General features: G+C 44.0%; 2 long non-coding RNA genes across 3 annotated transcripts in view; one reads left to right on the top strand and one right to left on the bottom strand.

Annotated features, from left to right (window-relative positions):
- Positions 1 to 27037, top strand: part of LOC309698366 — a 310269-nt gene that overhangs the window by 200883 nt on the left and 82349 nt on the right. The window lies entirely within an intron of this gene.
- On the bottom strand, positions 4547 to 6555 carry LOC309698364. Of its 2 annotated transcripts, XR_014274074.1 has the most exons (3): positions 6512 to 6555; positions 5289 to 6178; positions 4547 to 5244 (listed from the first exon to the last, which is right to left on the bottom strand). It is a non-coding gene; the product is annotated as an uncharacterized lncRNA (long non-coding RNA). The 2 variants fall into 2 exon arrangements; XR_014274075.1 differs by lacking the exon at positions 6512 to 6555 and having other exon boundaries at positions 5289 to 6438.

Here is a 27037-nt window from a genome sequence, read left to right as displayed (position 1 = left end):
CTGAGCACTGCTGTGCATATTGTGGACTGTAAAAGTCACCAACACTCTGCCGGCTCAGTAAGCAAAAAGTTCCAAACCTTCTCTCGCTTTAACATCAGCACAAAAAGTGTAATGTGTAGGTGGCCCAGTGCTTCTGTCCACATGATTCAATTTTAGTGTTATATTTTAGATGCAGATATTCCACATGCATTGGAAAGCTTTAGTTTTTCATTTTGTCTCTTCCCCTCACCCCCAACCAGTTGCAGCAGATGGATGCCCCTCCCTGAGCATGGTTCTGCTAGAGATTTCTTCCTGTTAAAAGGAAGTTTTTCCTTCCCACTGTCACCAACAGCTTGCTCATAGTGGGTTGTCTGACTGTCTTTTTTTCTCCATATTACTGTAGGGTCTTTACCTTACAATGTGAAGCGCCCTCAGGCAAATCGTGTTGTGATTTGGTGTTGTATGAATAAAATTGAATTGATTTTTGCAGATTTTAAATCTAACTTATATTGTAGTATTGTAGTCCAAGCTACCTAGTAGTAATAAAAGATGCAATAATATACATTCATAAATCATTAATTAACTTTTTATGTTAGTATATTTTTATACCAAAAGTTTTGCACAATTAAGTACGATTATGAGTTTCACTGGAGAGACAATCCTAAAAAAAAATCCCTCTTTGCAAATCAGTTGTTTAACACCAAACAATCATGTGCACTTTTGATGTAACACAGTCTGAACTTGCAGTGCTTTCGACACTACTTTTTTGCAGTGGATTTATTTCTGACTCGTTTTCTCAGTTTTGCGAATCAGAATTTAAAAAGCCACTACACAACAGTGACTGCAAAGTGATGAGATATGCTGGGGGAATAGCATTAAATACAATATCTGTAAACTCTTTAATGAGTAAGAGACACACAGTGAGTCACTGTGTTTTAAGGGCATAAATCTAGTCTGCACATATTTGTTTTCCAAGCCTTTCTCTCACACACGTTAGAAATAGAAACACAAGGTGTGGGCATAGAAATGACTGTTGATAAGTGCTGACAGATCCACCCAACAGATGTATGTATGAAAATAGATTTCCACAGATGCTTTTTTGACTGTTTAAATCCTGTGAAAATTGCTCATGTATTAAAACACTGGGTGTCACTCAAGGCTACACAGGCGAGGCTATTCGGGGCAGATACAGGAACATCTCGCGTGGTGATATGTGCTCTTTATTCATTTAAACAATTGATTAGGACAGCGTGACTCTTTGTTAAGGACAACATGTCAATAGTTCTAAAAAAAATCCATTCACCTTCTTATAGGTCAGCCATGTGTTTCTCCTGGGCGTGATTATGAATTTATTAAATAAGTAGGAGCTGCTGCTGTTGAGAAAACACAGCCACAAAAAAAAGGCCTGCGGACAAACTTAGTGAGTCTCCACACAACTGGCACCAGCGACATTAAATGGCAGATACAGAGCTTATCCAGGCGGCAGATATCTAAAGATACGTCCACTTTTATCAGATGGAGCCCAGCAGTTCCTGGAAACACGCACAATGACAATGAATACCAAAATGTATTTGTGAGGAAATTTGTGCGGTGCGGTGTTCGAACAGATGGGAAGGTAACAGGATTTGCACATAGGCTTCATATTTGTTTAAGAAAAAAAAGTGGTAAAAGAAAAAAAGAAAAAGATAAGAATTCTGTCAATATTTGTGGAGGATGCTGCGGTAGCCTCAGGTGGGCGGCTATCTGTAGGCTGATCAGCACTGGTTATATAATTGAGAATTTTTTTCCCTTCCCCTCTCCATTCTATTTCAATAACTTGGAGAAAATGTGACCCAGAGGCTAAAAGCAAGATGGGTTTATGTATATTTATCAGCGTTTATATTCTCCATGAACTTTGGAATGCGCTATTGGTTATTTTTCTTTTTTTTATATATTGCTTGATATTTGTGCTCTGGAATAACCGCTCAGGGCATTAATGATTGTAAAATAAACAGCGCGCAGTGAAAATGAATGGGTAGAAATATGCACGCTGAGGTCTGCGAGCTTAGGAGTCAACCGCGCAGATAGAGAAACTGCAGTGGCGCAAAGAAGGCATGCGTCATGCAACGTCCCACTTTAGACATGTGAGCCCTCCCCACCACCAGCACACCGTCACCCCTCCCCTCCTGCTTTGATTCTTCCCAGACTCTCGTTTATGTGTGATTCACGGCAAAGAGAAATGCATTATGAATCAGCTTACTTTTTAATCTCTCCCAGAGACCATTAAAAACCGGCTCAAATGCACTAATCTCCTATTCAGAGGAGCGACTTATTTATAGATATGCTTGCCATCTGTTGCTCCTCGTCTTCTTAAACAAAGCCTGGCGTTACCGTTGATGTTTGGACCAAAGTTACAGGGGCCTATACCTGGAGATGCTGGCTTTTTTAAAATTTATTTATTTATTTATTTAATATTTTTAAAAAATTTTATTGAAAGGGAGCTCAGTGCTGTTAGTGATTGCAACACATCAGCTCCAATGAAAATAATCATGGTTTATGGTGGTGTTGGAGGGACCCCCTCCCACCCCCTTCTACACAAGTCACGGGCAACCAAACGGGCAGCAGGGCGGGGTGTAAGCAAAGCTGTGAGGTATGTTCTGTCAGGCGGGTGTAAAGAATGAACAACAGCGGGCTATTACATTGACAAAGTGTTATTTTGATCATTAGAGAATGGCTGGCCCTCCAGCCCGTCCCAGCCCACTAAATATGATGTCGGACTGCTACACCTAGACAGGCTGTGCAGCGCCCCGGGGCGTCATAAATGCTACATGCACCCATACTATTACATCTGCAGTCTTCTGCTTTCAGGGTCAGCGTTTTCTTTTTTCTTTCTTTCGTTTCTCTCTCTCTCTTTCTTAACAAGAAGAGTTCATCAGAGCCGGAGACAGCAAATGTTTATTGATTTCAATGTCTTGTCAGCTTTCAGTCTTCTTAGAATTTCTTTCCAGGGAGAGGGAGCCGTCACGGTTTTGGGTGGAGATGTTCGGCTTGTCACCTGAGGAAGTAATTAGACTTTGATTTGTCCTCAAGTTAATTGCGGTGTCACTTCGTGTCAGGAGAGGAAAGTGAGGTGGGGGGTTTCAGAGCTTTGGGTGGTGTTAGTGGTGGGGATCTTAACTTTCTACTTAAATTTGGATATGACAAATAGAGGGGGCATTTTTAGCACCTCAAAAGGGTGGATTCCCTCAGCAGTGGTTTGGCAGGAGAGCAGCAACACTGCCTCCTTGTGCCCATTTTAGCAAACAATGTGAGAAAAAGAGATCCTCATCATTAAGAAAAGGGAGGTGGGATGGAATTAAAGCCCTATAAGAGCAAGGAATGCATGTCTGCGCTTAAAGGCGGACTAATTGCTGTAAAGCTTTGCTGTGGGGGGGTTTTGCTTAATTTATTAGCACTCCCCCACATATACATACACACACACACACACACACACACACACACACACACACACACACACACACACACACACACACACACACCCTTCAGTGCATATTATGCTTTGGTAAAAGCCTCATTACAGAGATAGACCGGTCTTGTGTTTAAATCCAAAATAGCGGGTATTTGGAGAAAATCATTTTAATGCATAACTAGAAAATGAGGGAGGAATTAGAAGAGGTGCGCAAAGAGAGGAAATGGGTTTTTTTATGTCACTGTGCTGCCCCTTCTTCTTTATTTATCCTCTATTTCCTCCTCTTAAGAGGTTCTACAAGCTGCATGCACGCTCTGCAGTGCCAAAAAGCTTTTGTAATGCTAAATTGCATTTTCTCTTATACACTTTGCAAATACCCCCTAATAACAGAGGAATAAAGCACAATTCCTCCTGCAGCCACGCTTGTCTTCCAGAGTAATTTTAACAAAGCTCTCCTTTCAGCATATTGTTTGCTTCCTCATAGAGACCCACAATGCCGCTTCAGACACAAAAAGGCGCCTTATTGTGGCCACTAAATGGAGCGCTTGCGTCCATTAAAGAGTCATTCAACACAAATGATATTGCCAGTGCCAATCTATCAGCCGCATTGATCATGCATCGTTGGCTGTGAAGTGCAGACTCTGGTCTCCTGTCCTGGAAGTGTTGAGCAAAAGAAACCTAATGAGAAACTGTCAGCAGCGCGCAGGTAAACAAATCAATGGTACCCTGCAGGGCTCCCAAGGTCAAGACACACACAAACATACTCCCAAACACACACCACCAAGTCGTCCAAAGAACCTGAGGTTGGAGCTGCCGTCAGAGCCTGTGCAGTGTAAAGGGGCGCTGTCAGGGTCTGGCTCGCAGCAGGTAAACTGGCTTTAAATGGGATTTCTCCATGCTGCTTCGTCAGTGCTTTACCTTAAGGAATAGTTCTGACAGGTTTGGGAAATATGTTTCTTTACTTTCTTGCTTTAGATGAGATGATTGATAACAGTCTCATGTGTGTAAAACTGGGACTGAGAGGCACTCTATCATCTCCACTCACAGTTACCGAGGCTGCACTCGTGTTCCTGTGAACCGGGGATTTTGCATAGAAAACGACATAAAGTGAAACCACAGTAAAAAACAAGTCCGCAGACTGCTTTAATAACAAAAACGATGACAAGTACTGTGAAAGCACAATCAATACCGGAGTAAACGCGAGGGAAATTCTGAAATATTCATACACTGACATGTTCCATTAGGCTTTGTTCTATGGCAGACTATAACATTGTCTTTACAAATGCTTGTTTTTGCTCTCATAAGCAATTCTAAACACAACTGATAGCTAATGCCAAAGCAGATAAATCATTTTCATTTTTTTTGCTTAACTGGCAGCAAGTGCAACATGTAGTCAGTGGCTCAGTTTTCATCTTTTTTGTTGTTGTTATTTCTGTGTAATGAATAAGAGCTTAATAGAGCAGCCCTAAGTAGCTCATGCTACAGTATGTATTGACTGAATGTGTGGTGAGTGCGCTTACATACCAGAGAAAGGCACAAGGTCAACAGCGGTAATTATTCTGTGGGAAGCACGTTGGTCTTCAGTGGGTGATTTCATTTCCTGTCATTAGCCACAGCGATTAAGCACAAGAACAATGATAGCATGATAGCATCAGCAACCACCACACAGCCCCAGGCTGCTCTCAGTATTCTCCAATATTCTCTAAATGTCGCTTAGCATGGGCTTGAGTCTCATGTTGTGTTGTGATAGCCTGAATCCTGAATGCTTTTCTTAATTACCTATGATGACATCTAGTCTGATTTATCTGTCTGTATGTCTGTTTGTCCACACACACACACACACACACACACACACACACACACACACACACACACACACACACACACACACACACTAGACAATTTATGAGATACACCAGTGGTTCCCAAACTTTTTTTGCTAGTGTAACGGGGCAATGTGATTATGATTTAACACAGGTGTTATTCTAGAAGGGAAACCCTCCTCAAAAACGGACGGAACAGTGGAGCAGCCAAGGGAATCCACTGAATTAAAAACTGGCTCATAAAATATAATTTATTATACCAAAACAGTTAAAAATGTAAAAGGAATTAAAACAACCCTGGCCAGGGAAAACTCTTAATAAAAATCAATTAAACATAAACATTAAAAGTCCAGTGGCATCCGCCACAGCGTAAAAGTCACTAAAAGTTAAAAAAATCCAGGCAATCGGAGTGGACAAGGAAAAACCGGGCAGCGTCCTCGCCGTCCTGTCAGCGTTTCCGCTCCAGAGTGCTGGAAGAGAGGGGCAGCGACAGTCACTATTCTTTATAGTGGCTACGGTTGATTATAGTGCGATAAGACGCGAGACCTACCCCGGATGGGCAGAGCTCTTAACTCTGCCCGCCACTTTCCTGTAGCACGCCAACCGGCACCAGCCCGTCTCGCCGTGGGAGGTAGGGCGCTGATTCCCCACCATGATCTGGCCTCCAGTTATTCCAGCAGCAGAACAGCTCCCTCCGCTTCTCTGCTCGCTGGCGTCGTCTCCTCCCAAGTCCTGCACGGCAACCTTCACCGCCCCCCGTCCGGGCTTGCGGCCGCCAACGCCTGACACAGTTCACTCCACCATTTTTGCCACCTCGTCTCCCATGCCTCTGTCTCTCAAGCCTATCTCTCCGTGGTCTTCCAGGCCCTCTTATTGGCCTCTGGGACCTCCCAGGTGTGTCAGGTTCATAATCAGGGAGGGGCGGCGTCTTTCCAGGACAAGTCACCAATGAATACCATAAAAACATACAATAAAACCCATAAAAATAAAACACTGTACAATATTCAAATATTAAAAAAGTAAAACACAGCAAAACATGCACAATAAAAAACCCTAGGTAACTTGTCCCTTTCCACCCCGTGACACTAGAGCCCCCTCCGCCTTTGTTTTCCAAGAAAAATAATCTCCTGCTTTGCGTTTGTGTGGAAGCCCCGTCAAATTATGCTAGCAGTGTCCAAGCATTCTTTTTTTTTTTTCTTTTCATACCACGCCCCCCCCCCCAGGGGGTGGGCCCCACACTTTGGGAACCTCTGAGTTACACCTTGTTAGAGTCTCCACTTTCCAAGTGTGCTTTATTGGATTGAGATCTGGTGACTGTGGAGGCCCCTTGGGCAGATCAAACTAATTTTCAGTGGTCAAGAAACCAGTTTGTGATGATCTGAGCTCTGTGACATGGAGTGTTCCTGCTAGAAGCACTCATAAGGAGATGGGTACACTGTGGTCACAAAGGAATGCACACGGTGTTCACCATGGTACAAAGGGCCTCAAACTTGAGTTCCTGTTGCCTTCAGCTAGAAGCAGTGTGGCCGTTCACTTCTGTTCTCTGACAAAATATCCAGACAGTATATTTTGCATATTTGTCACATATTTATATTTCAGATCATAAAACCAATTATAATATTAGACAAAGATGACCCTAGTAAATAGAAATAATTTAATCAATTTAATAAATGAAATAATTAATTTCATTTATTAAATGGAAAAAAGGATACCCAAACCTACATAGCAAATTCTCTGTAAAAATGACTTTATTTGATTTCTTCCAATTTCAACATTTGCACAGAGAGAAATGGACAAAACCTGTAGTGTTGGTATATCTCTGACAAGCATGCCCTTTACTTGCTTTTCCAAGGTGTCGTAGTTATGGCATAAAGGAGATAAAGGATTTGGCTAACAGCAGTCTTCTTCATCCCCACAGATCAGCTGTCTAGGCCAGGCAGGCAAATCCTCTGCTCAGCCCTTTCAACATTATCTTTCATCCATCATCACTGCAACTAATGGCTCAAGCAACCAGGGGGGAAACTAGTTCAACTTCCCCTCCTTCTCAGTTCCATTTCCTGTGATAAAAACTTTCTTCCAATCTATAGCTTTTTACCCCCGCCCCCTTTTTTCTCATCATGTTTATGTGACGGTGATGTCCAGTGGTTGAAAACTCGATTTAATTTGAGGATTTTTATATTTTGACTTTGTATGAGCATTGTAGTTTCACCTTGTCAGTTTAAGTTACTTGAATGTCATTCCTTAATTTGAGGCATGGGTGGATATTCTGAAAAATACATCTTTTGTCATTTCATTCTAGGAGAATCTCTTTCTTTGTTTAGTGCTTCTCAAAACCAAGAGAAATATAATAAGGAAATCTTTCAAAACATGAGGCTGATAGTCTGCTCTCACTCCCAGCAGTTTTTCTTTTTACTTAAAAAATGTAGAACTTTAAACTTAAACTATGTATATGTATGTATCCATCCAACCTCTTTAACTTGTCCTTATCAGGGTTGAAGGGGGAGTGTGAGGTGATGAGTGTGACAAATATGTGAAGACAAAAAAAGTGCTCTACATGGAAAAGACAAATCAATTGTAAAGACAGGAGTGACATGTCCTAGAGAAGGGGCCCTAATAATTGTATTATTAACAAGTAAGGTTTTCACAAGTGGCCCGGCAGCATAGAGGTCATCCTGTAATAAAGAGGTGACAAGAAGGTCACAGTTTCAATGAACGTCAATATCAGCTAAACACCAAGCAGCTGACTCACTGCAGTGTGTCTTGATAACAAAGTCACTTACCAGGGCATGCCCTGTAGTGGGGTGATAAGATGATAGTAGCTCAAAGGCTGTATTTGTAAAGCTACATATTCATTTCAGGGGAAGGAAAATCATTACTTGGAATTCACTATTCAGCAGCACTTAAACACAAGGAGCTAACCTGCTTAAGTGTCTCGAGTTACTGCTTTGACTTCATTCATTCTTTATGGAGGACAGCAGGTTGGAAATCCAAGTAAGCAGTTTGGAGCACACTAGTTTTGATAGCTACTATAAAGATGATTAATTAAACTAAATGGAGTGGAAGAATACCGGGGTTACCAGAAGCCTTGAACCTGACACATACTGAAGCATACTGGGGCCTGGAAAGTTTTAAACTATCCTTCAAAGATATGTGGCTGCCCTGAAACTGCCAAATATGTCACCATTATTTTCACAAAGGGAAAAGAATATGGGGGCTGGCAGGTAGGTGGATAAACATAGACCTTTATTCTATAACTACTAGAGCTGATAAAAAAATATAATCACTGCAAGATTCAGTTAAGTATTACAATCTACAAAACAACAAGAGCCTGACAAAGACTGAGGGAGGGCACACACACAGGATGATGTGGCACAGGTGAACTCAAGTGTGACAATAACATGTCATGTCGGCATACGACTCCTAAACAAGAAGTATCAGCAGGACTGACCTCGTACTCTGTGAGAGTAACACATAACCCCGGTGGACCGACGGCCTCAGCAGGGTGATACACACTTATTTGCAAAGGTTCCCAGCATCAGAGTTTGTCGTGCATGAAACACATTAAAAAAATAAAAGTGACCACAGGCCAGGGGGAGCAACAACAAGCTAAGATGGTGATGGTGATAAACTTAGCATGGTGTCTATGAGACTTCAGCACAACAGCACAACCTCATTGATAGTTTCAATTCAGTTTATTTTTTCAGTGCTAAATCACAATAATCACCCCAAGGTGCTTTATATTGTAAGGTAAAGGCCCTACAATAATACAGAGAAAGACTAATGACTAATGGTCTACAGCTAAGTTAAAACTGATCCTGACTATCTAAAGCCATACATGGTAGCATCGTCCGTCTCATGTGATTATGGGCTGCCATGTCTGATGGACGCTGCAGCGTTTGCTATGACTGATCTGTCACGAAATGACAACATTACACAGTTGTGGCAGAACATCTCCGATGGTCCTTGGCTATGCCGTACTCTCTTAAAAACTGTATTTTGGATTTACTGGTTTTATCTTTGTCTAATGTTACAATTTGTTTGATGATCTGAAGCGTGGCAGAGTCTCTCTCTCTCTCTCGTCCTTAGCGGGTGTCTGGCGGCAGTTGTCGACCGCGCAACCAGTACGCTGCTGTAGGTGCCGCAGGTTCTCTTGCTTGACCAACGATGATCTCCCACACTTTTTGATCTAAGGCAATGGTTCTTGCCAGCTCAAGATCGATTCGACGGGCCTTCAAATCATCCTCGATTTGTTTCGTCCATGTCTTCTTTGGTGCATTTCGCTGCACCTTCCAATCGGCGGGGCGGGTCAACCAGAGTAGGCCATGGGGGTAGCGGCTCAGGTCCATTCGACAAATGTGGCCAAACCATCGGAGTCGGCAACACTGGATTAGTTCGCCGATCGTCGGTTGGCTGCCGCAGCTGGTAAGGAAGGTGTCATTCGAATGATGGTCGCGAATGGAAATGCCAAGAATGCATCGAAGTACAGCACTCTATAGTTTTGTCGTTCGGCCGCATTTTCAAGTTCCGCAGTGACTTTGTTCCAGTACGCCTCATGGTCTGCTTTCATCTTCAGCCGCACCTCATGGTTTAGCTGACGATTCTTTTCGAAGTTGGTTAGCTTGGCCTTCTTGCGTTCAACGACTAGGTCGAGACACTCGTCCGAGATCTACGGTTGTGTGCGACATCGGGCGGGTGGGCACAGCGGCTTGGCGCAGTCCAAGATGGCTTCCAATATTGTTTGCTCTTCTTCGTTGGCATCATCACTCAGGGGGAGGAGGGCAAAGCGGTTCGAATATGCGATCTGAAATTGGTATTGGTATTTGGAATTGAATTGGTGTCGGCTTCTTCGCTCGTTGGAGCTGCATGCGCACTCGGGCGCGGACGAGATAGTGATCAGAGCCATAGCCGGGACTGCACATAGCCCGGATATCTTGCAAGGACAATCGGAACCAGGTGTTGATGAGCATGTAGTTGAGTAGCGCCGAGTCGTTTCCTCTTGGGTTGCGCCATGTCAGACGGTGCTTGAGCGAGTGTTGTAATAGTGTGTTCCCGAGGACCAGTTGAGGTGAATGACAACAATCGCAGTCCATTGTCGTTCATTTCTCCATGGCCGAACTTTCCCATCGTTTATTCCCAGCCAGTGCGGTCGATGCCGACGTGGGCGTTCATGTCGCCGGTGACCATGATCATGTCGGTTTGAGGTAGGGAGTCCAGGACGTCTTGCAGGCGATCATAGAATTAATCTTTGGATGCATCGGAGTTCGTTTCGGTCGGCGCGTAGACTGCGATGACGTGTAGCTTGATCATATTGTTAACAGTTAGGACGGCGATACAGGTTGAAAGGCGACGACGCTCACAGAGAACCGATGGTGCACCATGAAGCCGACTCCGGCTTCTCTTTTTTTCGCCACCTGAGTAATACAACGTCATCTTCTCGTCCATGGCCGGCACTTCGACGGCGAAGGTGCCAGATCCAGTCAGCCGAAGTTCCAATAGGGCCGATATCAAGGCGCTGAGTTTTGAATGTTCACGGGCGATGATCTCCTTCTGCCCAACATGGTGACCAGTACTGACGTTCCACGCTGCGACGTTGATCGGCGTCTTGGGCGTTAGTCGATGGAGTCGATGGCCAGTTATCCATTTCCCACCAGCGCCCTGGGTACCCAGCGCTGGCGCATCGGCTGCCCCGGATGGGGTAGCATTGGTCGATAAAGCTGATATTTGAGATTCCAGGGTTTCAAGCCTAGTTTCCCCGATTGGTCGGTTCTGGTTGCTTCGGCAAGGCGACCACCCTCCTCCTTTCACATCTGGGCTTGGGACCGTCCTTGGTGGAGTTGCGTGGCAGAGTAACAATATCAACGGAATGGACAAACACGTTTTCAATCCTCTATGGACAGATATGTTAGAGCAGCCTAGCCTTTACATAAACTTAAGTCATCAATGGGACCTTTGGCCACATTTACTGTATGAGCATACATGAGCATACAACAACAAAATAGTATATTTCAATATATTTATGACAGAAAAGAACAAGTAACAGATCAAATTTAAAGCTCTCTGGAAGAAAAAATGTACTTTTTCTGTGAAACAGGAAAACAACCATCAGGAATAACTGCTATGATTTGAAGTCTTGCTATTTAAGCAAACTAAACTTTCGCTCCTAGGTTTTATAGAAACTTACAATCAAATTTGCACTCAAATCAGTTTAATCATTTAATTATCAGCTTAACAGCTAGAATAAGAAGACAATTTCCCTACCTCAGAAAGTGAATGCAAAGTAAATAAGGAGTGATGTCTTGAAGGTTCTGTCTCCCCCTCTTCCCTCACTTCCATGTTATGCTTTTGATTTTTAAGTATGGGTTGTGTTCATGGTCTTCTTCTTCTTCTTTTGTTTGTTGTAGCAAGGGTTCCCGTGTCTTTTGTTTCCATTTGTTTCTCTTAGTCATCACAGTCGCATTATTAAACAATTGTTGAATGGCAGCAGTGTTGTGGTATCTAGTCTGTTGGTTTCCTTTGTGCCATGCATTTCACCTCTTTGAAACGACAAGCTGCACAACTTGTATAAATGCAGCATAATCAAGGCTTATGTACTCTATCGATCAGGAATTATGATGTCAAAAAAATCTTTTTGAAACAGTCGTAGAAAGTGAAACAAGGACAAAAAAAAAAAAGAATTTATAGAGTCACCTGTGAAAATGAAATACTTCCCGAGCACTGTTCCTGGGAGTTAATATCAGATGTGAAGGTTCAGAGAAGGCTTCTCTTTTTCATAATTCAATGTTTGAACATGCAAATACCAAAGGAAAGCTTTAATGTGAAAAACCTGCAAAAAATAAGAATGTAGCACATGAGGGGAAATTAATTTGCAAATCCTCAAATACAATGTTAAACAAAATCCAGGAGTGATAGTCCAGGAATTAAGACCTGATCTATATCAGATGAGGAACTGAGAGGATAAAATGATCTCTGGTGCATTACATCCCTCTGGGGAATCCCACCGTTATCACTCTCACACAAAGCCATTATTTTCTGTTAACTGCAAAAAAAAAAAAGAAAGAAAAAAAAGGGATGGACGTGCTGGATGAAAAAGGGGGTAATTGGCATCGCAGTGCTCTGCCGGAACTGGGAAACATCTTTTTCAGTCAGTCACACTGGAAGCAGGGTCTGCAAATGGCAGGTACAGAAGGCGATGTTCTGAACAATGATGCCCATCTTTCAAAGTGAAAACACTCAAAACAAGCACTGAAGCCAGGGGTAATGTCAGCTTGTTTGACAGTTTGGGTATATTCTTGCAGGTGTTACAGAAATGTAACACCCGCAAGATGATCGGAACTTAACCCCCCACCCCGAAAAAACGGTGTCACGGAGAGAGGTGGAGAGTTTCCAGAGAGACCAGGACCCTGAGATGCTGCTTACACACTGGAGAGATATACCATAATGCACAACACAGAGGTAACGGTGAAAAATATAGATTGTATATAACAGATGGAGATGGTTTCCAGCTCTAAAAAGCAAACTCAGATCACAGACGTGCTTGAAAGGATAAACAATAATGTGCTCACTGGTTAACAACGTGTCACTCACAAGTCACCAGCCACTGAGCACTCACGGTCAATCAGTTTCTCGCTTCACATCTACTCCATTCTTTCATAACATCCAATTTCAAAACACTGAGAATGTGACTGCAAAAATACTCTGCTCAATGCTTCATAAGGGAATAACCAGTGAGTAACATCATCCTGCTTATATATATAGTGCTGTGTAAAATGACATGCCCTCTTCTTGATTCCTTAGTTTTTTGCTCATTTGGCACATTTACAGGCTTCCGACGATCAGACAAACTTTAACATTAGACAGAGATAACTCGATTAAATGCAAAATGCAGTGTTTTTAAATGATGATTTCACTTATTAAGGGGGGAAAAACTATCCAAACCCACCTGGCCCAGTGTGAAAAAGGTAAAAACTTGGTTATGGTCATTTGTTTGATCATCTGAAATGTGTAAGTGTGGCAAAGAAAAACAAAGAAATTAGAATGGGGGAAAATACTTTCAATCACAGGATTGTATAATTTATAATGAGAGATCACAAAGTTGCTACCACTTGGACTGCTGTAATGATGTGGAGGAGAGTGGGTGGTAAATGACTGGGTGTGCCATTTGGAACTGGTGTGTAGACACAGGACTTCACAAAACAAGTCATTCTTGAAGCCAGCCCAGCTGCTCGGAAGCAGGAGATGAGGACTGAGATGCAATGCAACATAATTATCAGCTATCAATTTAAAACTTAGGCTACAGTCCCACATGCTGACACATCCATAACAAGGACACACACAAAGACCTTTCTTTAGCATTAAGTATTAACATGAAACTGACAGCAAAGTTGGGGAAGACCACCCCAAAAATACTGATTGAAAGAGGTACAGTTAGAAAATGTGTGCTACAGTGCTGCAAGCCTAACTGCTAATTACTGCTTTTACATGCTGAAGATCAGACTCTGGCTGCACTTAGCTTTATCATTGTGGGTCAGGAATTCCTCCCTACCAACTTTGTGTCAGGATGTTGTCTTTGGAGATGGTCGCAAAAACAAATAATGTTGCGCTAGTGTAATGAAGTAGACTTTGAGGTAGGATTTTACATGTTGTCTGCGAATGCAGCACTAACATCCACACCTTCCCAGCTGATAATTAGCAACCTTATAAGAAACAGCTGCACTTCACTACTGCACTGCGGCATCTGGCAGTCTTTTCCCATCCAAGGTGGTCAAGACTGTCACGTGGTTAAGCATTACAGAGTGGTTTGCTTTCTTTAGGAAAGCTGTTCATTGTAGTATTCCCCTTTAGAGAGTGGTAAGTGGGACTCTTGTGTTTGCTATAATGTGGCATGTAGTAGGTAGGGTGGACCTTAACGACTGTTTCCCTCTTTTGTTACAGGATTGTACCATACTGCTGCTGTCTTGTGCTGTTTTGTTTAGTTGTGTCTTCTTGTGGCTGTTGTCATCTTACAAACGTTTATGGACTGGCCTTGACTGACTCCTGGTTTTATGGTCTTTTACTCGGAGTTGTTTTATGTATTTTAATCATCCTTTTTATAAAGAACTTTAACTTAGGGTGTATTTGTTTTATGTATATCTCTTTTACTAATTTGTTTAACGTTTGATGCTTTGTTGTTTTGTTGCTTTAGTGGAGGTTCGGCCGCTTGTTGAGGGGCTAGGCACGTGAGGTGGAATCCCCTCCCTGATGCATGAGAGTGTACACACCGGGCATAGGTAGATTGCGCCATTTAGATTTCAGTGTGAGTGACAGTGAGATTTGCAGTGAAACTACACGGGTGAGCAATTGGTGGCACCCTTGGGCACTCCTCCCTGTAGGTTGCCTCCTCAAGTGGCCGGTCTCCACCATTTCTGTTTAGTTATTTTATTGAGTTGTTATTTTACTAGGGTAAAACTCTAGTAAACTCTAGCAAAAACAGTCTGGGGGGCCCGAGGAGCCCGTCCAGCCTCCTTCCTCGTCAGCTGGGGGGCCCGAGGAGCCCGTCCAGCCTCCTTCCTCGTCAGCTGGGGGGCCTGAGGAGCCCGTCCAGCCACCAGCTGCTCCACCAGCAGCCTCATCCACACTTGCAGCAGCAGTTTCATCCATGCCGCCGCCTGCTGCTCCACCAGCAACCTCGTCCACGCTTGCAGCAGCAGTTTCATCCATGCCGCTGCCTGCTGCAGCGCCTCCGTCTCCAGCTTCCATGCCAGCTGCAGCCTCCGTGTCTTCATCCACGCCAGCTGCAGCCTCTGTGTCTCCATCCACGCCAGCTGCAGCCTCCGTGTCTCCACCCATGCCGTCGCCTGGTCCGGCTCCGGCTTCAGCTTCGCCTGGTCCGGCTCCGCCTTCAGCTTCGCCTTCAGCTTCACCTGGTCCAGCTTCGGCTTCAGCTTCATTCGCTTTGCCGGGTCCAGCCTCCGCATCCGCTTCAGCGTCGTCTGGTCCAGCTCCCGCGTCCTCATCCTCGTCTGGTCCAGCTCCCACATCACCAGCTTCGTTTGGCCCCGCCTCTGCATCAGCCTCACCTGGTTCAGCCTCCGCATTCGCTTCAGCGTCGCCTGGCCCAGCTTCGGCTTCAGCCTCTGCCTCATCTGATCCAACCTCCGCTTCGCCTGGGGCTGCAGGGGCCACGCAGCCTTCGGGTCCCCTCCTACCACCTCCACATTGTCGGTCATCTGCCAGGCCGCTTGTTGGGCATCATCGCCACCGTGGCCGCCCTCCGGACTTCTGTTGCCGCCACTGCCTTCCGCGTGGCCGGCCTCCAGGCTTGCATTCCCGCCGCCGTTGCCGTCCGCACGGTCGGCCCCCAGAACTGCTTCCTCGCCGCCGTTGCCGTCCGCACGGTCGGCCCCCAGAACTGCTTCCTCTCCGCCGTTGCCGTCCGCACGGTCGGCCCCCAGAACTGCTTCCTCGCCGCCGTTGCTGTCTGCACGGTCGGCCTCCAGAACTGTTTGCCCGCCGTCGCCATGTGCACGGTCGGCCTCCAGAACTGTTCGCACGTCGCCACCGTTGCCGTGTGCACGGTCGGCCCCCTGGACTTTTTGTAGACTCTTGGTGAGCTCTGGTTTCGTTTTGTTTTTGATATGCTTTCCTGCATTTTTTGGACTCTGGTGCTCCTTGTTTTGTTTTTTTTTTGCTTGGCGATCGTGGCTCAAGAGTTGGGAGTTCGCCTTGTAATCGGAAGGTTGCCGGTTCGAGCCCCGGCTTGGACAGTCTCGGTTGTTGTGTCCTTGGGCAAGACACTTCACCCGTTGCCTACTGGTGGTGGTCAGAGGGCCCGGTGGCGCCAGTGTCCGGCAGCCTCGCCTCTGTCAGTGCGCCCCAGGGTGGCTGTGGCTACAATGTAGCTGCCATCACCAGTGTGTGAATGTGTGCGTGAATGGGTGGATGACTGGATATGTAAAGCGCTTTGGGGTCCTTAGGGACTAGTAAAGCGCTATATAAATACAGGCCATTTTAGGGTAGCACCGTGGCAGCGAGCCTTGTTGTTTTAATCATTGTTTGTTATTAAAGTGTTTTAATTAACAGTCTTGCAGTCTCAGCCCTGCTACCCTAAGAATTTCTCTGATCTTACAGTTCTATGCTTTTTTTTTTTTTTTTTTTTTTTTTTTTTGTAGTTTTTCTTAATAAATTTTGATTTGTAAAACTGATCTGCCTCACCTGTGCTGTTAATAATGAGCCTGTGGGCTTTGATAGCTAGTGTAACATCTACATTGGCTATAAAAGTCTTTCCTGGGGTGTACCTGTCCCCCCCTAGGTGGCGTTGTCAACATGTCTTAGTCACCTTCCCTGGTTATCCCTCCTTCGTGCCACCACACTAGCAGTAACTTATGTACGTATGTATGTATGGCATGTATGTATGGCATGTATGTATGGCATGTACGGCAAAGTTGCTTTGCTATCAGGTTTGTCTTCATTTATTGTTTTCCAAAGCCTTTACTGAAGTAGGAACAGAGTTAAGAAGTTAACTATCCCAAACACCATTCCAATTCTGAGCAGCTCTTTCTGCAGTATATTTCTGATCACTAGCTACAGTGGGGCAAAAAAGTATTTAGTCAGCCACCGATTGTGCAAGTTCCCCCACTTAAAATGATGACAGAGGTCAGTAATTTGCACCAGAGGTACACTTCAACTGTGAGAGACAGAATGTGAAAAAAAAATCCATGAATTCACATGGTAGGATTTGTAAAGAATTTATTCGTAAATTAGGGTGGAAAATAAGTATTTGGTCACCTCAAACAAGGAAAATCTCTGGCTCTCACAGACCTGTAACGTCTTCTGTAAGAAGCTTTTCTGTCCCCCACTCGTTACCTGTATGAATGGCACCTGTTTGAACTCATCATCTGTTTAAAAGACACCTGTCCACAGCCTCAAACAGTCAGACTCCAAACTCCGCCATGGCCAAGACCAAAGAGCTTTCGAAGGACACCAGGAAAAGTATTGTAGACCTGCACCAGACTGGGAAGAGTGAATCTACAATAGGCAAGCAGCTTGGTGTGAAAAAATCAACTGTGGGAGCAATCATCAGAAAATGGAAGACATACAAGACCACTGATAATCTCCCTCCATCTGGGGCTCCACGCAAGATCTCATCCCGTGGGGTCAAAATGATCATGAGAACGGTGAGCAAAGATCCCAGAACCACACGGGGGGACCTGGTGAATGACCTGCAGAGAGCTGGGACCAAAGTAACAAAGGTCACCATCAGTAACACACTACAACGGCAGGGAATCAAATCCCGCAGTGCCAGACGTGTTCTGCTGCTGAAGCCAGTGCATGTCCAGGCCCGTCTGAAGTTTGCCAGAGAGCACATGGATGATACAGCAGAGGATTGGGAGAATGTCATGTGGTCAGATGAAACCAAAGTAGAACTTTTTGGTATAAACTCAACTCGTCGTGTTTGAAGGAAGAAGAATACTGAGTTGCATCCCAAGAACACCATACCTACTGTGAAGCATGGGGGTGGAAACATCATGCTATGGGGCTGTTTTTCTGCCAAGGGGACAGGACGACTGATCCGTGTTAAGGACAGAATGAATGGGGCCATGTATCGTGAGATTTTGAGCCAAAACCTCCTTCCATCAGTGAGAACTTTGAAGATGAAACGAGGCTGGGTCTTCCAACATGACAATGATCCAAAACACACCGCCCGGGCAACAAAGGAGTGGCTCCGTAAGAAGCATTTGAAAGTCCTGGAGTGGCCTAGCCAGTCTCCAGACCTCAACCCCATAGAAAATCTGTGGCGGGAGTTGAAAGTCTGTGTTGCTCGGCGACAGCCCCAAAACATCACTGGTCTCGAGAAGATCTGCATGGAGGAATGGGCCAAAATACCAGCTACTGTGTGTGCAAACCTGGTAAAGACCTATAGTAAACGTTTGACCTCTGTTATTGCCAACAAAGGTTATGTTACAAAGTATTGAGTTGTATTTTTGTTATTGACCAAATACTTATTTTCCACCCTAATTTACGAATAAATTCTTTACAAATCCTACCATGTGAATTCATGGATTTTTTTTTTTCACATTCTGTCTCTCACAGTTGAAGTGTACCTCTGGTGCAAATTACTGACCTCTGTCATCATTTTAGGTGGGGGAACTTGCACAATCAGTGGCTGACTAAATACTTTTTTGCCCCACTGTATGTGCTTATATCTGATACCTTGTGCCAAAAGACTAAACAGCTGCATTCCATTTTTCTGTCTCAGTCTTTCGCTCCTTCATACATCATGAGCAACTAAACAAACAGCAGTTTTGACAACAGAATCAGAGGGCATGCCTCTGTCGGCACTTTGTCCCGAGAGCAGAGCATTTCTGAGCTCCTCCGGCGGCTGTCACAAAGCTTGTCTCGCTATTAGGACTGGACTGGCAGATTTTGCTCTCTCTCCATTAGAACTGTCAGCTCTGTGGAATGACTCCCTTTAATCACCTCAAATATCATTTCACACGAGGAATTTCAATCCCCTCGAGTGTGACAGAGAAGACAAAGACACATCAAGTGAACATTCACAGGCTGGCAGCTGGGAACGTTCCACACAAGGAGCTGTTGCTTTCCAGAGAGAACGTGTAAGGATGTTTTGGTGTTAAACAGCTAAATGGGAATAGATGAAAAAACTGTGAATTTATAACCGTGAAATCACGTTTGAGTCTGACTGCTCCTATCAACAAAGCGTGAGTATCCCTGCTTTGATTCATGATGTGCTGTTGCATAAATAATGCATCCTTTGGTGATCCCCTTTTACGGAACAAATTAAAGAGTCAATTTTCGACTTCTCTGATATTTCAATGTCAAAACTATTTGCTGGGGAATTTGTTACAGTCAGTGCTCTCTGACCACTCACTGTAATAACCACATATCCACAGTGATGTTATCTGGAGGGATACTTTCTGTAAGTCTTTTTCTGAGATTTGTATCATGCTGTACCATTTCCAGTGTTTATTCTCACACAGGCACTACTTGGATTTCATGTTCTGCTTGCAATTGCTCTATTATTGACCTTTGACCCACACTCGGGGCAATAGTGGGGAGGTTGAGAAACTGGATGATGCAGTAGCTTTTCTCCAGAGGCTATCAGCTCCAACATACTCCTTATTGAAACAGCAGTAGGTGTGGAAAACTTACAACAGGCTTTTTCTGAGCTGGTCAAAGGAGAGGTTTCTGTGTAGAAAAGCCAGGAAATGATTCTTGGCTAACTGAGTGTTGAATTAAAACATTTCTTTTTCAGTTTGCACTGTGATTTCCAACATGAACTCTTTGTTCAAGACTCTTAACAAGTCAGTGTTCCTTTTACTGCATATCTGCATATATTACTACTTTGTGTGTGTGTGTGCATGACAAATTAAAAAAAAAAATCTTATACCTACATACAAAAAGAGACAAGTTATTATTTTCCAGTATCCTAAAATACAGTTTTACAGTAATGCCTGTAAAAACATTTCACTAGCTGGACCCACGTCCTCATTTTAGGTCTGGCAGCGTTTTTTAGTAGATAAAGGCGAATGGCTTAATCAAGAATTGAGCTGTGGTTTGGGGACATAGGGATCTCCCGGGCCTGGCAGATCCCCTAATGAGAAGTGAAAAGATTTAAACAAGGGGAGGGACGGTGGGGCACAAAAACGTGAATGAACAGCTTGTAGAACTGGGGGGGTCATATAGAGATGAGACAAGGAAGGAAGGGGCATGTTTAGGCATGGTCTTGCTCCTGAAATTAAGATAATTTAACTCCAATTAACACAGATTGTCATCTAATGGCTGTTAAAGGGTCCGTTTGTGGTAAGTAATTACCACAGGAACAAAGGCAAAATGTGAAAAAGTCTTCTTGACCAAATATCAGCATATGTATATACTTGACAAAATAACCAAAGGATAGTTTTACCTTTATGCTTTGTGTGAACAACTAAGGTGTGTTCCTTATGAAATCCATGAAGTGCTACAGAGAAAGTTACAATTTATTTATGTAATTAACACATTTTGAACTGTTAAAGAAATATAACAAAAGGAAAGCTGAACTAAAATGATCCATGTAGCAAACAAAAACTGTTGTGAGCCGCCACCCTTATATATAAGGGTGGCGGCTCACAACATATATTTTGCCTTTGGGCTTTTGGAGCCTTGCCCTGACTTTTAAAAAAAATAATTGGAAAAAAAGCACTATGCTGCTAAAAAATTAAAAATAGATATTTGCAAAATTCTGCCTAAATATGTATTTTACCTGGTTAATGTGTGTGGCGGGGCGTGGTCTGCAGGGGAGACCACGCCTGAGCGGCACACGCAATCACACCTCGCCACCTTAATGTCTGTGCTATCTATGCTGTTGTTGGTATGTGTCGGGCTGTGAGCTGAAAAGTTACAGCTGGCTGAATGCGCCAGCAACCGTTGTGATAAGTGGTCAATAAAGAGATGCTGAAAAGCATGTTCGTGCAAACATCGTCGGGTCTGCCGTGATATGTTTACAATGGGACTTCTGCTCCTGAACCTCTGCGCACAGCGTCTGCAAATCGGGGCTGTACGAAGTCACTTTCATCTTTACGCAGGACTGTAAGCTGTCATCTGTGAGGCGTGAGCGGTGTTTGTTTTAACATAGTTCACGGTGGAGCTGCTGACATTATGTGGATCTGAAGATCCATAATTGGCCTACCTGGGGTTGAAAGTCGCGATAAATGCACGGCGTTTCGGCAGGTACACCGGCTTCCGCGAGTGTGACGCTTATTTTGAGCGATGAAAAAATAATAAAATATAAATTTTTTTAAATATTTAAATATCACAATAATATTCCAATTTAGAAATACAAGTTAAAAAAGAACTAACATAAATAAAATACACTTCAGCTAAATACTTCTAATTTATTTTTTACCAAACCACGCTGAGCCGCACTATAAGGACTAAAGAGCCGCATGTGGCTCCGGAGCCGCAGGTTGCCAACCCCTGATCTAGACTTTGACTTGGTCATTGACACCCCTCATTTTTTTCTTTTTAAGCTATTCTGGAGTAAATGTGCTGCTCTGCTTAGGATCATTGCCTTGCATATCCCAATTTCAGCCACGCTTTAGGTATCCAACCAATGGTCTGAAATTTTAATCTAGAATACTTTGGTATACGGAAGATTTCACGGTCAACTGCGGGTCACTCAGGTCCGATGACTGCAAAAGAAGCCCAAATAATAGCCATCAGTATGGCTATGATTGTACTGTCTTAAACTTAACATGCTAACTGAGATCTGTAGAATCGGAGATGTAGCTCTTGGATGTTTTCTAATTTCTCTCAGCATTGCACAGTCTGACCTTTGGGGGGGATTTGCTTCAGTATCCATTCCTGGACTGCTGAATATTCCAGAGCAGCAACTGCCTAAAATTCTGTTTTCATAGAGGTCCTCACACTTGCTGATAATCAATAAATCAACTACATTTGATTAGCTACACCTGGCTAGTGCTTACTCTCTTAATTCCTATGGAAGCATTAATGACATGCTTAGTTTATCATGGGACAGCACAGAGTCCTGTGAAAACTTTCTTTTTCCAGTGACTGTAGGTAAAAACAAATGTAATAATCTGCCCAGTCACAGGAGTGGTGTAATGATATCTTTTTAGCATACCATTAAGTATTTGTCATGTCACGATTTACTGTAAGTCACTCATTTATTGCTGATATTAGCATCCAGTTTAAGATTAAACATGGTTCCTGTGCACAGCAGTTAATCCCGTGGCCATCAGGCCATTAGACTGCTGAACACGTCATAGACACCTCACCTCCACTACTGGAACTTTAACATTATGCACTCCATACTGTACAGTAATGCCACTGTTGTGCACATGTCTCACTCTGTATATTTTTATATATTTTATTTATTGACTCTATTTAATTTGTAAAATATGTGTACACACACACACACACACACACACACACACACACACACGTAGAAAAACATTTAGTATACACATCCAGAATTTTTTATTTTATTTTATTTTTTTTTGCATATACTATTATATATTGTACATATATTTATTAGTTTCAGATTTAGCCATTCGTATATTTTGCCTGTTTATGTTATTGTATTTTGCACAACTCTGTTGCTTGTGAAGCTCGCACACAAGAATTTCACTCGCATGTGCTGTACCAATGTACCTGCACATGTGATGTGACAATAAAAGTGATTTGATTTGATTTGGCTCTTGTGATATCCTAGAACTAAGGAACCACGGAGACCATGTTGACCTCGCAGTCACTTTTTTATTATTCTGAACTGGGGCAAGCGCCACACACACTGATACCACTCTCAAAAAACTGTTGCCCCCTGGTGGACAAATCCCTGCTACAACATAACATTCCTCCCCCCTTAAACTGAAACTACTGTGTAGTTTTAATCACTACATAAAATACCCATAAACAAAAACGTCACCTTTATTAAAATGCAACAACCCCGTCCCCGGTCTTTACTGAAATTTCACCCCGTGTTGTGTCCACACATACTATTGCATTTGTTCTGTAGATGCATTTACCAGAAGCGCTAGAGGGTGCTAGTGAGTATGTTGTTCTGGTTGTGGTTTTGAAGAAGAAAAAAGAAAAATAAAGAAAGGAGTCATCTCCGGTAATCTTCTGTTCCTACCTGCATGTGTGTGTAATGCCTGCTGAACTAACACCACACAACAAGTGGCGACGAGAGTAGTGGTGATTAAGTTATGACTCTGCTCTCTTTGCAACCCCCGGCTGTGTTCCTGGATTGCCCGGGCGAACCGAAAATTCCATTTGCTGCGTGGAAAAAGTTGTTCGATAACTACTTGCTGGCGATCGGGGGTAATGACTTTGCTACTGAGAGGAAGAGGGCCCTGCTCATTCACTGCTTGGGAACGGAGGGACAACGAATCTACAGCGCCTTACCACAGGCTGCAATAGCTGATGCAAAGGCCATTGCTGTTGGTGAAACGAAGCCTGTTGCCGCTGTTCAAGTACAAAAGAAGATGCGCAAGCCAAAATACAAAGCAGCTAAAAAGACGGATACAGCTCCGACGTGCTACCGTTGTGGTTCAGCTGATCACAAAGCCAATGATAAATCCTGCCCCGCAAAAGACTGCAAATGTAATACGTGTGGGAAAATCGGACATTTTTCGAGAGTGTGTAAATCTTCTCATAAGCTTGTTAATGAAGTGACTGTTCCTGAAATGTGTGTTTTAACTGTTGACAATTGTGTCAGTGGTGATCCGGCTAAATTGATGTGAACTGTTGCTGTCACTGTACCAAATACTGCGCAGGCATGTACTGTTAAGCTACTAGTAGACACAGGGTCTGGTGTTTCCATACTACCTGAACATGTTTACAGCACAAATTTTGGCTCAGTTAAGTTAAGTAATCCAGCTGTTCAGCTTATTACATATTCAAAAGAGAAACTGGATGTATTAGGGTGTCTTAGAGCTGACATTACTTACAATGGCAAGTGTGCCTCCACTGATCTCTACATTGTGAGAACAGGAACACCCATACTGGGAATGGACTTGGTGACTGCCCTCCAGCTACACATAAAAGGGGGACAATTAGTTCTTGACAGTCCCAAGGTCTGTGCTACACTTCAGCAAACCTCTGCTCTGCCCACTCAATGTAAACAGGAATGTGAGTCTCCAGTTGCATTCGGATGTGCAAAGGACTTTGTACATAAAGTGAAGGTACGACCTGAAGTGAAGCCAATACAGCAGAAACTTCGATGCTTACCCCTGTCAGTCCGTGATGCTGTTTCCGCAGAACTCAAGAACCTTGAGGAACATGGCATCATAGAGAAAATCGATGCATCTGAATGGGTCTCCCCGATTGTAGTCACTAGAAGGAAGACTGGTGGCATACGCATGTGCGTTGATTTGAGAGAACCTAACAAAGCGGTGGTCGCTGACAGTCATCCCTTGCCACTGATAGAGGACATACTGTCTGAGCTGCGTGGGGCTGTCATGTTCTCCACCCTGGATCTTAAATCCGCCTACCATCAGCTGAAACTACATGAAGAGAGTAGAGGGCTCACTGCTTTCATTACACATGAAGGACTGTACCAGTACTGCAGAGTTCCCTATGGGTTGAGTTCAGCACCTGCAGCCTTCCAAAAGATGATGACACAAATCCTACGCGGCCAGAAAGGGGTGCAATGCTACCTTGATGATGTCATCATATACGGAACGTCAGAAGCTGAACATGAGGCCAACTTGCGTGCTGTGTTACACAGAATCAACAATGCAGGACTGAAACTCAATGTTGACAAATGTCAACTCCGTCAAACTACTCTGAGCTTTTTGGGTCAAAAGATCGGTCCAGAAGGTCTGCTGCCAGATGACTCTCATGTCACTGCCATCCTGCATGCTCCGCCCCCTACTGATCCTGCAACCCTGCGCTCATTTCTTGGCTTGAGTGCATGGTACAGCAAGTTTGTGCCAAATTACGCGACTGTTGTTGAACCTATGAGAGCTCTTCTGCATAAGGACTGTTCATTCCACTGGAACGAAGCAGCTCAAGCAGCGTTTGATCAAGTCAAGCGGTTAATCGTGCACAGCCCTGCCCTGGTGATGTTCGACCCCAGTAAGCCAACCATAGTCTCAACAGATGCCTCAGACTACGGTGTAGGTGCTGTTTTGACTCAACTTGACAGTAATGATGCAGAACATACTGTTGCATTTGCATCTCGCAGCTTGTCTGATGCAGAGAGGAAATACTCAATCGTTGAGAAGGAAGCTCTAGCTTGCGTCTGGGCTGCTGAAAAATGGCACACATGGCTCTGGGTCAGAAAATTCCTCCTACGAACAGATCACCAAGCACTTACAACACTGCTGACTACTAAGGGCAATAACAGAGCTGGTCTACGCATAGCCAGATGGTCAGCTCGCCTGTTGGAGTTTGACTATGAAGTGGAATATAGAACTGGGTCATTGAACCATGTTGCTGATTGTCTTTCTAGGCTCCCACTTTTCGAGACAGACATGGCATGTGCAGAGGATGTGGAGTCAGTTGCAGCCATCCTCACTGATCTGAGTGCTGTGTCTGAGGATGACTTCCAGTCAGAGTGCAAAGCCTGTCCAGTGTTCACAAAGCTCCGTGTGCAGATACAGAAAGGCTGGCCTGCAAGGAAGACGTCACTGGAACCTGACTTACAGCTGTACTTCCCAATCCGCCATGAACTCGCGGTCTTGAACGAGTGCATCATCAGAGGTACACATCGATTGCTAGTGCCTGAGTTGTTGCAGAAAAAACTCACTGATATAGCTCATGAAACTCACCAAGGCATTGTACGTACCAAACAACGCCTGAGGGAATTGTACTGGTGGCCCAAAATGGATTGTCACATAGAGACACTGATAAAGAACTGTGCAACGTGCAGACAGAATGACAAGTCCACTGTCACCCATGATGCTCCACTCCAACCCATTCCTTTACCAGCTGCTGCTTGGGAAAAGGTGTCTGTGGACATCATAGGCCCTTTTGAAATAGCCCCTTCTGACTGTAGATTTGCCTTCACATTGGTAGACTACTTTAGTAAGTGGCCTGAAGTAGCTTTTGCTCCCCGAGCTGATGCGGCTACTATCATTCAATTCCTTTTTGGTAGTTTTCTCTCGTGAAGGGAATCCAAAGACACTGATAAGTGACAATGGCTCTCAATTTCTCTCTGCTGAGTTCCCTGACTTCCTGAAAAGCAGGGGAATCCAACACCTGAGATCCTCAGTGTATTACCCAAGAGCTAATGGGGAAGTTGAGAGATTCAATAGATGCATTAAAGACTGCCTACAGACTGCCTCGATTCAAGGACAACCCTGGAAATCGTTCCTGAGAACTTACCTGATGGACTACAGAGCAACCCCTCATTCAACAACTGGAGTTTCCCCTTCAGAACTGCTCCATGGACGACGAATGAGAACAAAGTTACAGGTAATGGATATGCCTGTTCCTCAGACAGAGAGGCATACCATGTGCGAAAGAGTTAAGAATAAGCAAATGAAAATGAAAGAATACACTGATGCTCGCAGACACACCAAACCATCCAACTTTCAGCCTGGTGACAAGGTACAGGTTAGGAAGCCGTGGAAGGTAAAGAAAGGCGAGTTAAAGTTTTCCAAACCAAGGACTGTCATGACAAGGAAAGGACCAAACACTTATTTGCTGGATGATGGACGGACCTGGAACGCCTCACACTTATCGGCTCTGTCAGAGCTGAACGCAGGTACTGATTCTGACACAACAATGGACTGTCATAAACCAGGAACTGATCTAGCATCTAACTCTGAGTCTGATAGTAGGCTTAGGCCCACCAGGATGAGGAACCCACCTTGCTGGACCCAAGACTTTGTCATGGGAAAGTGAATGTTACTGAGTAATGTGAAATATGTTAAACGTGTATTAGGTGACATACATCAGAATGATGAAGTCAGGTTCACATAAGAAATCCTTGTTCAAAGGGGGAGATGTTGTGTCCACACATACTATTGCATTTGTTCTGTAGATGCATTTACCAGAAGCGCTAGAGGGCACTAGTGAGTATGTTGTTCTGGTTGTGGTTTTGAAGAAGAAAAAAGAAAAATAAAGAAAGGAGTCATCTCCGGTAATCTTCTGTTCCTACCTGCATGTGTGTGTAATGCCTGCTGAACTAACACCACACAACACCCCGTAATGATGAACCTTTAGTCCGACAGTTTTAGATAAAACTATAACAGTTCACCATAATCTCCTTCTTCTTATTCTCAGTCACAGCACAAAGTTTCTCAGATGCTCAGGAGGTGTCTTGGTTCTTTGTGATCGCCAT

Source organism: Aulonocara stuartgranti (genome assembly GCF_965226115.1).
Source record: "Aulonocara stuartgranti genome assembly, chromosome: 22".
NCBI lineage: Eukaryota > Metazoa > Chordata > Actinopteri > Cichliformes > Cichlidae > Aulonocara > Aulonocara stuartgranti.
The sequence above is the reverse complement of the archived record's forward strand: the minus strand, read 5'-3'. Positions and strand labels throughout refer to the sequence as shown.